Source organism: Odontomachus brunneus, unplaced genomic scaffold (assembly GCF_010583005.1).
Source record: "Odontomachus brunneus isolate Ranch 3 - 2012 unplaced genomic scaffold, Obru_v1 Obru_scaffold_311, whole genome shotgun sequence".
Lineage (NCBI taxonomy): Eukaryota > Metazoa > Arthropoda > Insecta > Hymenoptera > Formicidae > Odontomachus > Odontomachus brunneus.
In genome coordinates, this window is record NW_022639761.1 from 2,231 (window position 1) to 16,574 (window position 14,344).

The window sequence follows — 14,344 nt, forward strand, 5'->3', positions numbered from 1 at the left end:
TTTTTTGGTATGTGCTTGAGAGCAATATTAGGGATGCTATCAAGCACAAATGATTTCTTATTGTTTAAAGTTTTAAATTTTTTCTCTAATAAATCGACATTAGTAAAGTAATTAGATATATTATTTAAGACCATAGGATAACTAGAACAATTTTCAGAACTAAATGTGCAGATGGTATTTTCCTGCTTCTGTTCTAATATCATATTATCTTTAAGAGGTTTGATATCTCTTTCGACAATCTCATTTAATTGTTTAAATTGTCTAAATTTTCGTTTTGCTTATTAGTTTTCGCAAAGTGAGCACCGATAATATCTAGTTTGTCATTAATATTTGTAATTAGATAATCTCCAGAGTCATCTTTATTTATTAAATCGGTATTAATATCGATTTCGGAAAGAAGATGTGTCGCGTGTTGCTGGATTCTTATAGTTCCTATGTCAGCTATATCTTTCTTTCTAAATATTTGATTTAGTAATGAGAACATATTTTTAGAATCATTTCTAGGAATATTTTCAATTTTTTTTTCCAATATTGATTTATTGAACTAGAAAATTCCAGTTTACCAGGTGTAGAAGTATGAAACCGGAATTCCCCTATAAATGGTGCCAGCGTTCAGTTTAGTGACCGTAAGACCGCTACTGCCGCGCTATTATATTCTCCTAACAGCTGACGAATATTGTCAACAAACATAACCCCAACTTTCATTCTCTAGTATATTTTTGTATAACCTTAAACATGTCACGTTTCGAGCCTACTAACTATGATTTGCGGACAGCATTGATTTTCTGTTATCATTTAAAGAAAACTGCTGCAGAATCACATCGAATGCTTGTCGAAGCTTACGGTGAATATGCTCTTGGTAAATCTCAGTGTTTCGAGTGGTTTAAAAAATTCAAAAGTGGTGATTTTGACGTGAGGAACGAAGAACTATGAACTATGAACTATGAACTATGAACTGCTGAAACCTGGTCAAACCGTCAATACTAATCGCTACCAACAACAAATGATCGATTTAAATCGAACATTGACTAAAAAACGACCAGAATATGCAAAAAGGCAACACAATGTCATTTTGCTCCATGATAATGCCCCATCACATACAGCAAAACGGGTCAAGGAAACGATCGAGTCGTTCAGTTGGGAATTACTACCGCATGCGGCTTATTCTCCAGACTTGGCTCCGTCCGATTATCACCTGTTCGCATCGCTAGGACACGCTCTCGCTAACCAACGCTTCGATTCGTATGAAAATGTGGAAAAATGGCTAGATAACTGGTTCGCTTCAAAAGATGAAAAGTTTTTTTGGCACGGCATTCATAAACTGCCAGAGAGGTGGGAAAAATGTGTTCAAAACAGTGGAAATTATTTTGAATAAAGTATTATTTATCACTTTCGAACAACAGACGTCTTATTTGTATAAAAAAATTCCGGTTTCATACTTCTACACCTGGTAAGTTGGTTTCTGGTATCATGAAGTAACTTTTTTAGGATGGCTATTGCATTTTTGTTTGTGTTCGGCCATTTTTTTTGTAATCTATATAATTGCGTTAGTAGATGGCTTTTAAATTTTTGTAATTTGGATATAGAGTTGTTTAAATAAGAGTCAACTGAATTTTTCTGAGTTATTTTGGGGACCGCTTTTTTAATAGCCATCAAAATATGATCGTTAATGTCCTCAAGATAACCATAAACTTCAGCAATAGATAAGTTTCGAACTGCAGAAATATTCAACAAACAATTATTGTTTAATACATCTGCGAGTTTAGTCCAATCGGCTTTGCGATAATTGAACTTTATCGACTCACTAGAAGATTCTAGTTCGATTTCAGACATATTTTTTAACGAAATCTCAGCTAAAACAGCGTTATGGTCACTGTCATAAGGGATATTGACTAATTTGTCATTGTCAGTGGAGTTAGTGACATTGAGTCTGGTGTCGATTAAAAAAATATCAATAAACGATCTGCCGCTAGGGAACAAAGGATATTCCGTAGCGTACAGTTTGACTTTATATTCAAAATCATTCGAAGTCATCCAATGATTAAGTGCGATACCTCTGGGATTATTGTTTTCATTCTGCCAGCTGGTATGTTTGGCATTAAGGTCACCTGCTACAATATAATAATGTTTAGTATTACCTAAGTGAAGTTTGGCAAAGAGATTATTTAATTCCGGAATAAATTCTTTTTCGTTACCGCATTTGGCATATGATGCAATTAAAAAGAGTACATTGCTATCAGACATATTAATTTTAATAATAGTGGTTTCTAGGATTGAGGCCGCAGCAATTCAGGGATACAGATCTCTTTTTATTTTGAGCGACTTACCGATCAAAATAGCTGTACCACCGCCAATACCCGAATTTGATCTATCTTGTCTAATTACATTATAGTCTTTAAATTTCAAGACATGACTTTTATTTAATTTTGTTTCGACCAAAAAAATGATGTCTGGATTTTGCATATTTATTAAGTGCATGAGTGAAGCTCTACGTTGATTTTTAATAATGGAGTTAACATTAACCGATATTAATTTAAGTTTCTTAAAATTTAATTTTCCCTCGTTGACGAGAACTGGTGCTTTCAACGTGACCGTTACGCTATGACCGTTGACGTTTGTAAGACTTCTCGATATACCAAAAGACTGTTTTACACATATTGCACGTGCTACAAACTTTTTATTGCTAATGTAAGTCAAATAATAATAAAGTGATTCTAAAATACTATCAAGATATTTTAAAAAAGAAAAGAAGCTGATGTTTCCACTATTACTTTTTTAACTATCTATATAGTCATTTAAACAGTATAGTTTGCAGCTATAAAATTTTTTTAGCTGTGTGCGCTAAATAAATTTATAACAATAGTAAAGAATATTCAAAAAATTAAAAAAAAATATATGTCAACAGTACACGGTGTTCCCAAGCGGTCACCCATCTAAGTACTAACCGTGCCCAATGTTGCTTAACTTCAGTGATCAGACGAGAACTGGTGCTTTCAACGTGGTATGACCGTTGACACTTGCACATTTTCTTGATTTACAGAAAACCTGTTGGACACATATCGCATAGTTATAATATTTTCATTATTCATGTAAAGTAAATAACAATAAAATAGCTATAAAATACCGACAAGATTCTTTAAAAGAGAGAAGAAGCTGATGTTTCTACTATTACTCTTTTAACTATCTAAATAGTCATTTGAACAATATATTGTGCAGATATAAAATTTTTTTAGCTGTATGCGCTAAATAAATTTATAACAATAGTAAAGAATATTCAAAAAATAAAAAAAAAATATATATGCCAACAGTACACGGTGTTCCCAAGCGGAACCATCTAAGTACTAACCATGCCCAATGTTGCTTAACTTCAGTGATCAGACGAGAACTGGTGTTTTTTTTTTAATTTGTTTATTTAGGACCAAAATTACAATTAAATGTATACAATAAACTTAATAAACAAAACTTTTCAATAACAGGTTTAAATAGATCTGAACAAACTCAAACAAGGCATCTCGCAAATACGGTCCATATACAGTTTATAATAAGAAAACGAAGCGGTAATTAATAACAAAATTAACATGCTATAAAAACAGCCAAATAATATTTAAAAAAATGAATATATATTGCCAGAAAAAGGGACCAAGAAAAACTGGCTACGCTATCATATATATGAGATCTTATATATTATAAACAAAAGTAAAAAACATTATACGCAACATAATAGAAATAACCAGTCATAAAATATAAAACACTAGTTATAAAATATAAAATAGACATAAATATATATAAGAAAAAAAAAACAAATACATCAAAAAACAAATTATAAATAAATAAATTAAATAAATAAGGATTTAATTCAGCCACCAATATTTGTCTTTATTTTCCCTGTGTTTATCAGTTATATCTCTATTAGGGATAGACATACTATATTTCCATCTGTATTCAGTATCACTGTTTTCAAGGTTAGGGGTATAGATCAATTTCTTATTGTTATTATGACGGACGATGTGATAAATAACAGGTACATTATCATTGTTTTGAATATATCTCTTAGCGTCTAGAAATAAAAAGGCTTCGGGAGGTACAAACCCTGTAGTTATACATTTTTCGAAATATTTATTATTAAGGTATAACGCACCAAATATTAAACTATTTTGTTTTATATTAGTTACGCTGGAGTAGTGATCTCTAATCAGTTTTATTATAAAATTATCGGTTCTAAGAATATCGGCCATATCATAAATTCTTTTATTGCTTATATATTTTATATAATTGGATTCACTAGATCTGTATTTGCCTAAACACGCTCTAATACATTTTCGTTCGAACAGTCTGATCTTTTCCATAAGAGATGTACTTATATTGTATCATATAACACAGCCATAAGTTAAAATAGGTCTAATTAATAATTGATAACAAATAAGTTTAGTTTTGCTGTGTAAGTGTATATCGCAATTAAGTATAATTTTTTATCGTTTTTTAGGTTTACGCTTATTATTGTTTTCTCTAAGGCTTTATTTGACTTACTAAAGTCAACGATATTAAACTTAATTTTTTTCCTTATCAGTATAGCTGTTCTTCCTCCAGCGTTTTGGTTTCTTCTATTGTTCTGTATACATAGGTAGTCTTTAAAATATATTACGTGTCTGTCGTTAAGTTTCGTTTCATTTAATAGTACTAAGTCTGGTTTAAATTTATCTAACATTATTCTCAGTTCTTCTCTTTTGTAATTACTAATTAGCGAATTAATATATATTCAACGATATGATTTTTAATTTATTTAGTTTCTTTCTATGATCCATTGCTGCCATTTTTTATATAGTCTAAATTTTTGCGGAAATTCCCTCTCTATGGAATTGGTAATCCTATCTATTTTAGCGAAAAACATGGGGAGATGTGCAATTAACTCTTCTATTCTGTTAATTTTTTCTGCAATGTAGTTTTGTATATTATCATTACAGCAGTTAAAATTCATATCAATATTTTCCTTATCTACTTCTCTTTTTTGTGGATGTTTATTAATTTTGTTATCATACTGAATGTGTAAGCTCATACTAATTATGCCTTATCTGTGTAATCAGACTTTTTGTTTAGGTTGGACTTAGCTGTATTAACATATGTAAGATTTTTGCTGACTAATCTATGTGTGAATGTTTTAATCACAGTATTTCTATTTCCTGCATTATTTTAGAATCACCTTATTATTATTTGGGTTACATGAACAATAAAGAGTTTGTAGCACGTGCAATGTGTTAAACAGTCTTTTGGCATATCGAGAAGTCTTACAAACGTCAAATACCACGTTGAAAGCACCAGTCCCGCTTGTGGCGCGTTAGCGTATACTAGTCGTATATAACCTCGAAAGTAGGACAAGGGAAAATTACAGATAGTGAAATAACAAATACAGATAAATTCATCCTGGAGGATAATAAGCAAACAGAGCTCATCGAAGATGAGAAAATAATCGGCTCAATAGTAAATATATATAACAAGACAGGATTTAGTGAGAACATAACCTCACAAGTCAACGAGAATATTTCTGACATAAATAAGAATAAACTAAAATTAACGGATTGGGAGATAAGAAAAGCTCTGTATCAACAGAGCGATACACAGCTGAAAAGAATATTAAATAAATCAGCTAAGAGAAATTTACCAAGGCCAGCACCAGTACTCAGCATGGATACAACAACGAGCAAATCAAAGAAGAAAAAGATAGAAAGCACAGAAGAAGATAAAGAAAACAAGAACCCAAGACAAGACAAGACTATAATTAATTTATTAAGAGAGGAAATCCAAGAACTGAAGAAAGAAAACACAGAATTACAAAAGCTATTGAAATAGTTCATCGAAAAAGAAAGTAAAAGTATTAATAAGGAAGAAAATGAGGAAATGGAATTGGAGGATACAAACGTTGAGATCATTGAAGGGAGCAAAGGAATAGAGAAGAATGGTAATTATGATTGGAGCGAATTAACAAACGAAAAACAAAAGAAGATAAGTGAAAATAAAACAACCGAAAGACACGATAAAGGAAAACAAGAGCAAAAGGATAACTACATTAAAATACGTCCACCTCCAATCAATATATTCGACCAAGATCCTAAAACACTAACCAAATTCATACAAGAAAAATTCAAAGATGCAAAGTTCAACATGAAGAGACTAGGAGAAAGAAAAATAGCACTAAAAGTGGAAACAACGATCCAGCACAAGAGAATTATAGAAGCGCTACAAGAGAAAAACAAGAACTTCTACTCATATACAAGAAAAGAGTAGAGAATGCAATCCTGGTTTCTTAAAGGAATCAGCCCTTCTTACAATGAAGAAGAAATATTAGAATTAAGCAGCCAAATAACAGACGAGGTAACAATCACGAAAGTGAGCAGATTCTCAACGAGAGCAGCAGAAAAGAGGAAACAAGTGCTCCCAATCTTCATGGTCCAGTTAACAGCAGAGAGCAATGCGAGAAGCCTGCTAGGAATCAAAATGATAGCTCACCAAATAATCACCTGGGAGAAATTGAAGAAGAGGGAAATAATACAATGTAAGAGATGCCAAAGGTTAGGTCACGCAGCAGTTAATTGTAATTTACCATGTAGGTGCGTAAAATGTAATAACAAACATGAACCAGGGAATTGTGCTTTAACAAATACAGACAAAGATAAAATATTTTGTGCAAACTGTAACGAATATGGATACCCAGCATCCTACAGAGGCTGCCCTAAAATTAAAGAAATTAGCAATCTAATCAGAAGCAGAACTACTAAGTCTGTAACTACAAATGTAGCGAGTAAAGATTTGAATTATCGTACAGTAAATGAGAATCTCTCATATGCAGATGTATCTAAATTACATACGTTAGTTGATAATGAAGATATTGATACCAAAAATAGTAACTATCAAATAGAAAACAGGAATTATAATGAACAACAAAATAGAATTAAAACAAGCTTTCGAACAACACAGGAAGATTTTAAAAATCATAGAAACAAACGAAATCACACTCAATAAATTAAATAATTTGGAGAAAGTTACTGCACAACTCCCCGAATTAATAATTAAGATTGAGAGAATCGTTAACTTTTTAGAAACTGAATTCCCGAATAAATTCATAGTAAATAAAAATGGCAGAACATACACATAACATAAGAATAGATAAATTAAAAATAGTCTCACTCAATGTGAACTCACTAGTCAGTAACTATAAAAGGGAGGAATTAAGACTTTTATTAGATAAATACAAACTTGACTTAGTCCTACTGAGCGAAACGAAACTTAATGATAATCACAGAGTATTTTACAAGAATTACAACTGCATATTTAACAATAGAATAAGTCAAAATAGAGCGGGAGGTACAGCGCTATTAATACGTAATAACATCAAGTATGACAAGGTCAATCTAACCAATTCAAGTAAGGCAATAGAAAAAACGATAGTACGAATTAACTTAAGCAACAATTATAAATTATTTATAGCAGCAATATACTCAATCCGAGGCAATAACAAGCATTTTATACCCGAATTAAATAATATATTCAAAGAACTCAAACTCAATGAGCTTAATAATTATTATATTTTAGCAGGCGACTTTAATGCAAGACACACATCATGGAAAAACGAAAACAATAACGATAGAGATAATGCATTGCACAATTGGATTGGAGAGAATGACATTGAATATAAATTACAACATTATAACTCAAAATATCCGTCTTTCCCAAGCAAGGGAACATATTTCGACCTAACGCTGATAGATACTAGAATTAAGATAATTGATCTTATCGAGGGTGAACTGCGTACTATTTCCTGTGAAAGCGACCACGAAGCATTAATTTTTGAAGTAAAGTTAGATGACCAAAGTTTCCTACTAGAAGAAAAGAGGAATAAACATAAATATAACTTTGATAAAGCAGATTGGAAAAAATATCAAAATAAATTAATAAAGAACTGGAAAGAAAACATACTATCCAACTGTAACTTGAGTAGAAATATGATTGATAATTATCTAGACATCCTCTCTAACCAAATTTCACAGGCAATGGATGCAGCGATATCTAAAATAAAAGAAAGAAATTCAACAGATTATTTATCAACTTATATTAATGAAAATATAAAAAAACTTAGAAAAGAAAACAGAAAAATACTTACCAAAATACATAGAATGAACAGAAATCCGAATAAAAATAGTAATGAACTACAACAACTGAAACAAAGAAGCAAAGAGTTAAATATTAAAAAAAAAATCGAATTTACTAGATCGGTCAGTAGCTACTGGGAAAACAGAGTAAAAAAAATTAGTCACAAAAATCCAAGAACAATGTTTTCTGAAATCAATAAATTATTTAGAAAAAAAGAACCTCCAAAGTTACCTGCATTCAAAATAAATAATAACAACCAAGATTTACTGAATAAAGCTAAAATCGACAAGACCACTTTAAATTCTGATAGCACAGGAAACCTTATAATAACAGAAGAGAAACAAAAATTGAATCTAATAGCAGTACATTTTGCAAAAGTAAATTCACAAAACGATAAGCTAGGTAATCCAAGATTCAATGATTACGTTGAAGGAAAAGTTCATGAAATGAAATCAGACTATTCATCGCAATTAGAGAACGAAATTCCGCTGTGCACATTCAACGACGCCAACAGAGCTAGTAATCCCTCGGCCAAAGACAGCAGGATAAATATATTTGCATCACATGAAGCAGTAAATACTAAATTAAAAAAAGTAAATAATAAAAGGTCGGTAGGTGACGATGGAATTCCGAATATAGCACTGAAAAATCTCCCTAAAATAATAACGTATCAATACACAATAATATTTAACAACATGATAAATATAGGATACTTTCCAAATAAATGGAAAAAAGCTAAAGTCATCCCAATACTAAAAAAAAGGCAAAGATCACTCCAATCCTACTAGCTACAGACCGATTAGTTTACTATCAAATATAGGTAAAATCTATGAAAAAATAATCAATGACTTACTTACGAAGAAATGTAAAGAGTTAGAGATCATCCCTGAGAGCCAATATGGTTTCAGACAGAGCCATTCAACGACACATGCGATAAATAAAATAGTCTTAGACATAAACTGGAATCTAAATAATAAAAAATGCTTAGGAGCATGCCTAGTTGATCTAGAAAAAGCTTTTGATACTGTGTGGCTCGACCGGCTGCTCTTTAAACTGAAAGACAAAAAAATACCAGACCACTTAATTAAACTAGTATGGAACATGACCACAAATAGATCTTTCACAGTAGTTAGCGGTGGAGAGACATCAGGTCAAAATCATAAAATTTTAAATGGACTGCAACAGGGAACTATAAACTCACTAATACTGTTTAGCATCTCCACCTCAGACATATTACACCTCTACGGGCCGATAAACACGGACTGTACACTGTTGGCTTTTGCAGACGATTTAATAATATACTACGCTGACAAGAAACCGCTAAAAGTACAAAAGAAACTGGAAAGCGTGGTACAAAAAGTTTTCAATTACTACAATGCATGGAAATTGAAAGTCAACACAAATAAGTGTGAAAGTATACTTTTTAGACAATCTACAAGAATAGCTAGAGAGTCAGTTAGAAAAAATTACAAAAATTTTTGTATTAAAACCTCGAAAGACAGTGAGATTATTGCAAAGAAAAAGACTGTAAAATATCTAGGCATTAATTTAGATGAGAGATGTCTATTGAATGAACACATAGAGATCCAACTAAATAAAGCTAAAATAGCACTGAAAGCGTGCGGCAAACTCTTTTATAATAGAAACGTAAATAGTAAAGTAAAATTAATATCATACCAATTACTTATAAGATCAATTATAACCTACGCATGTGCTATATGGTACAATATGAGTGCGTCTATGATGGAAAAACTTAGAATTTTCGAAAGAAAATGTCTGAGATTATGCCTAGGTGTAAGCAGATCTAAAGAATCCAACTATACGAAATACGTAAGAAATTCTAATATATACGAATTGGCAAACATTTCAAGAATTGATAACTTCATACTAAATCTCACCAGAAACTACTTTGCTACATTACCATGGATAAAGAATAGTCTAATTTTTCCCATAGCCTACCCAGATCCTAATTACATTGAGCAAACTCGCATTTCAGGCTACATCCCTCCAGAAGCATTCACCTACTTAGATCAAAAAGGTTATATACAAGACGTAAATAAAATACCTACCATATATCACATGCCAAGGAACAAATTGAATAAAAAACTATTATATGAACCCATTATTTGTGCAATAAATAAAAATCGTCTAAGATATGATATAAATAAATATACCAATGAGAAATTATAAAGATAATTATACAAATAATAAAGAAAAATATTGGTGGTTGTTTAAATCAAGTGCAATTGATAGAATATAAGTATAGAAATAACATTCTTACCGCAATATAAGCATTCACCCATCCTTCATTCATCAGCTTCATTGTAAATAGCTCATCAACTCATCACCCATCATTCCTCATAACAAATTCATTTTCAATCATCTCATTTAACTTAGAAAATAAGAATATATTACCAGCGTTTTTTACTTAAGTCGTTTTTCACTGGAAACATAAATAGATTAGTCATATTAATGTAAATAGTAAATAATCATAAATCTAAGTATAAAAATAAGTACCTCCGTAAGTTAACGACTAGCTGCGAGAGCCTGTATGGCCGTCAGTCTAATAATATGTTATAAGAATGAGCCTTTGGTTTATTGGGCTCAAAACATTAATAATGTACTTAACGACATAATAAACCTGTTCAAAACAAAAAAAAAAACGTTGAAAGCACCAGTTCTCGTCTGATCACTGAAGTTAAGCAACATTGGGCACGGTTAGTACTTACATGGGTGACCGCTTGGGAACACCGTGTACTGTTGGCATATATTTTTTTTTAATTTTTTGAATATCCTTTACTATTGTTATAAATTTTTAGCGCACACAGATAAAAAGTTTTTATAGCTACATACTATATTGTTCAAATGACTATTTAGATAGTTGTTTCGAACGGCCCGAGGGTGGAGAGCGGCCGGTTCGTTATGCGGGATGCGGATTGATGTCCGCTCGCCGTGTGGAGACCGCGGTCTTCGTCGCTAGCAGTCCGCTATCCAGTGGCCCCGTAAGATGACGTGGGGTGCAAGTGATTCGCGACGTTATTCGGCGACGGGAGTCTTTGGCTCCGTGTTTTGTATATGCCGCGTCTCTGGCAGCGTCTAAGTCCCGTGCGGGCGTGAAGGCGAGCTCGGCTCGCGTGTATATGCTGCGTCCCTGGCAGCGACTACGTCCTGTGCGGACGTGAAGGCGAGTACTGCTCGCGTGGATATGCTGAGTCCCTGGCAGCGACTACGTCCTGTGCGGACGTGAAGGCGAGTACTGCTCGCGTGTATATGCTGCGTCCCTGGCAGCGACTGAGTCCTGTGCGGACGTGAAGGCGAGTACTGCTCGCGTGTATATGCTGCGTCCCTGGCAGCGGCTAAGTCCTTGATGACAAGGACGACTCGCGCGGAGTCGTGATCCCAACAGTAGGTTCTGTCGGCGATAATATTCAGTATGCGCAATACTAAGATGTCGCGAAGAGAGACGTCCACCGCAGTGGAGATGTCAAGGTAATCCGATATGGTCGCGCGAAGCCTTCTCTCAATCCTCGATCGTATTGAGAAAATTGGAGATCCGTGGAGTTACCGTACACTTCGTAACATCGGTGTCAACGTGTCCTCGGACACTCTAGAGACATTAGCCCAACGTGCAAGCGCACTCTAAAGGGCTGCGGAAGCTTGTGTAGAGTCACCGAAGACCTAACCACAATGCCAACGTGTCTACGACACTCTTAAGGCAGTAAAGTTCAAGGCAGATATGCCAACGTATACCTCAAGCGAGGCAAGAACCCAACGTGCTGATGCACTCAAAAAGGCGATATGAAGCTAGATATAGTGCAAAAGAATACCTCAGCGAGGCAGTGACCTGATGTGCAATAGTAGTCAAAAGGCCTAGAGTCGGCGTCCGCGGCGTCTTATATAGGCGCCGCACCGAAATTTAACCGCGAGTAACAGCCCCGGCTCGGCGCGCTGCCGCGTAGCGGCGGTGGGGTGAAGACGGCGAGCGGTAGTCGCCCGCGCGCGGAACGCGCCTGGTGCACGGCCGCTTACCGCCCGCGAGGGCGTCCGTGCGGACGACAGCTCCCGTACGGAACAATAGTTAAAAAGTAATAGTAGAAACATTAGCTTTTTTTTTCTTTTAAAATATCTTGATAGTATTTTAGAATCACCTTATTATTATTTGAGTTACATGAGCAATAAAAAATTTATAGCACGTGCAATGTGTTAAACAGTCTTTTGGCATATCGAGAAGTCTTACAAACGTCAACGGTCATACCACGTTGAAAGCACCAGTTCTCGTCTGATCACTGAAGTTAAGCAACATTGGGCACGGTTAGTACTTAGATGGGTGACCGCTTGGGAACACCGTGTACTGTTGGCATATATTTTTTTTTTATTTTTTGAATATCCTTTACTATTGTTATAAATTTTTAGCACACACAGCTAAAAAGTTTTTATAGCTACATACTATATTGTTCAAATGACTATTTAGATAGTTAAAAAGTAATAGTAGAAACATTAGCTTCTTTTTTCTTTTAAAATATCTTGATAGTATTTTAGAATCACCTTATTATTATTTGAGTTACATGAGCAATAAAAAGTTTGTAGCACGTGCAATGTGTTAAACAGTCTTTTGGCATATCGAGAAGTCTTACAAACGTCAACGGTCATACCACGTTGAAAGCACCAGTTCTCGTCTGATCACTGAAGTTAAGCAACATTGGGCACGGTTAGTACTTAGATGGGTGACCGCTTGGGAACACCGTGTACTGTTGGCATATATTTTTTGTAAATATTTTGAATATCCTTTACTATTGTTATAAATTTTTAGCGCACACAGCTAAAAAGTTTTTATAGCTACATACTATATTGTTCAAATGACTATTTAGATAGTTAAAAAGTAATAGTAGAAACATTAGCTTCTTTTTTCTTTTAAAATATCTTGATAGTATTTTAGAATCACCTTATTATTATTTGAGTTACATGAGCAATAAAAAGTTTGTAGCACGTGCTATGTGTTAAACAGTCTTTTGGCATATCGAGAAGTCTTACAAACGTCAACGGTCATACCACGTTGAAAGCACCAGTTCTCGTCTGATCACTGAAGTTAAGCAACATTGGGCACGGTTAGTACTTAGATGGGTGACCGCTTGGGAACACCGTGTACTGTTGGCATATTTTTTTTTTATTTTTTGAATATACTTTACTATTGTTATAAATTTTTAGCGCACACAGCTAAAAAGTTTTTATAGCTACATACTATATTGTTCAAATGACTATTTAGATAGTTAAAAAGTAATAGTAGAAAGATTAGCTTCTTTTTTCTTTTAAAATATTTTGATAGTATTTTAGAATCACCTTATTATTATTTGAGTTACATGAGCAATAAAAAATTTATAGCACGTGCAATGTATTAAACAGTCTTTTGGCATATCGAGAAGTCTTACAAACGTCAACGGTCATACCACGTTGAAAGCACCAGTTCTCGTCTGATCACTGAAGTTAAGCAACATTGGGCACGGTTAGTACTTAGATGGGTGACCGCTTGGGAACACCGTGTACTGTTGGCATATATTTTTTTTTTATTTTTTGAATATCCTTTACTATTGTTATAAATTTTTAGCACACACAGCTAAAAAGTTTTTATAGCTACATACTATATTGTTCAAATGACTATTTAGATAGTTAAAAAGTAATAGTAGAAACATTAGCTTCTTTTTTCTTTTAAAATATCTTGATAGTATTTTAGAATCACCTTATTATTATTTGAGTTACATGAGCAATAAAAAATTTATAGCACGTGCAATGTATTAAACAGTCTTTTGGCATATCGAGAAGTCTTACAAACGTCAACGGTCATACCACGTTGAAAGCACCATGAGTCCAATAAACAAAACAACTCAATCCTTATATCTAGTGGTTAGTAGACTGACGGCTCGTTGAGCACTCGCAGCTAATATTTATCCTATTTTGACGAATTTTTAAACTTAACTCGAATTGAGATTCTCCGGGGAGGTTTATGAGTAAACATGAGTGTGACTAGCCAGTGAAAAAACTTAAACGACGTATGATAAAAAAAAACACTGGTTAAATAACTGTTATAACTACGGAAGACTATAAATTATTACTAAAACTAGGGATTAGAATACTGATGAAAAATGAGTTGCTAAAATGAACTATTTACAATGATTCTAATGAACGATGTACAATATAATAAAATATA

At 33.4% G+C, this 14,344-nt stretch overlaps 1 protein-coding gene and 5 non-coding genes across 6 annotated transcripts in view; 4 read left to right on the forward strand and 2 right to left on the reverse strand.

Annotated features, from left to right (window-relative positions):
* Positions 1-2,896: 2,896 nt before the first annotated feature.
* On the reverse strand, positions 2,897-3,015 carry LOC116853382. Its single transcript, XR_004379961.1, has one exon. It is a non-coding gene; the product is annotated as a 5S ribosomal RNA (ribosomal RNA).
* Positions 3,016-6,170: 3,155 nt separating this feature from the next.
* Positions 6,171-14,344, reverse strand: part of LOC116853373 — an 11,546-nt gene continuing 3,372 nt past the window's right edge. Inside the window, exon 2 of the mRNA XM_032834446.1 lies at positions 6,171-9,195. The gene's annotated coding sequence lies outside the window, so the exon portion shown is untranslated. The remainder of the gene's footprint in view (positions 9,196-14,344) is intronic.
* Positions 12,384-12,502, forward strand: LOC116853383. Its single transcript, XR_004379962.1, has one exon. It is a non-coding gene; the product is annotated as a 5S ribosomal RNA (ribosomal RNA).
* On the forward strand, positions 12,781-12,899 carry LOC116853384. The gene has a single exon (XR_004379963.1). It is a non-coding gene; the product is annotated as a 5S ribosomal RNA (ribosomal RNA).
* On the forward strand, positions 13,178-13,296 carry LOC116853385. The gene has a single exon (XR_004379964.1). It is a non-coding gene; the product is annotated as a 5S ribosomal RNA (ribosomal RNA).
* Positions 13,573-13,691, forward strand: LOC116853377. The gene has a single exon (XR_004379957.1). It is a non-coding gene; the product is annotated as a 5S ribosomal RNA (ribosomal RNA).